At 41.3% G+C, this 953-nt stretch overlaps 1 non-coding gene across 1 annotated transcript; it reads right to left on the bottom strand.

Moving 5' to 3' along the window:
- Positions 1-222: 222 nt before the first annotated feature.
- Positions 223-329, bottom strand: LOC127793620 (small nucleolar RNA R71). The gene has a single exon (XR_008021461.1). It is a non-coding gene; the product is annotated as a small nucleolar RNA R71 (small nucleolar RNA).
- Between the last annotated feature and the right edge of the window lie 624 nt (positions 330-953).

Below are 953 nucleotides of genomic sequence, written 5' to 3'. Positions count from 1 at the left end.
GATGAAAATCCACACTACCATCTCTCTTGGTTTCTAGAGTATTGTGGCAACTTCAAATATCAAGGGATCAACGAAGAAGCAATGAGGATGCGACTTTTTCTTCATACTTTGAAAGACAAAGCTCGGGAGTGGTTGGATTCGCTATCACCTGGTAACATCACTACATGGGCTGATTTGGTTCACAAGTTCACACTTAAATATTTTCCACCAGCCAAGATCAGCAAATTAAAGCATGAAATTTCGACTTTCCAGCAAGCTGAAATTGAGAACTTTCATGAAGCATGGGAACGGTACAAAGAATTGCTAAGGAAGTGTCCAAATCATGGGTTTTCTTTACCAGCTCAAAATCACTATTTCTATGCCGGGTTAACTCCTTACAGCCGTTCGGCGGTTGATTCTACAGCAGGTGGTTCCATTAGAAACAAATCGGCTGGAGAGTTACATGATCTTTTTGAAATAATGAGTGAGCAATTTGTAATGTGGCCGGATAGGAGTTCAAATAGGAGAGCAGTTGGAGTACACGAAGTGGATATGAATACATTGATGTTGGCCAAGATTGATGCTCTTTCAAAACAGATGGAAAACTTAAAATACTCTCCATCAGTTAACATGGTGCAAGGATCTCTTCCAGTTTGTGTAACTTGTGGGGCAAACCATTTGTCATCCGAATGCCCATTGACCGTTAGGGATCATTCACTCACAGAGCAGGCTGCGTATGCGTAAAATTTCCCACGTCAACAAAATTTCCAGCGTCCACAAAATAATCCATATTCTCCAACATACAATCCCGGCTGGAGAAACCATCCAAATTTTTCATATGGCAACAATCAGGGAATTCAAAACCCACCAAAGCAAGGAAGACTGCATGAGGAAAAAGGAGGATGGGAAGCAGCAATTTCAAAACTTCAAGAACGAAGTGAGCGGACCGATGCAGCCATAAAAAATATAGAGAC

The sequence above is a fragment of the Diospyros lotus genome, chromosome 1 (assembly GCF_014633365.1).
Source record: "Diospyros lotus cultivar Yz01 chromosome 1, ASM1463336v1, whole genome shotgun sequence".
Taxonomy (NCBI): domain Eukaryota; kingdom Viridiplantae; phylum Streptophyta; class Magnoliopsida; order Ericales; family Ebenaceae; genus Diospyros; species Diospyros lotus.
This window is presented reverse-complemented; position numbering and strand designations above follow the sequence as displayed.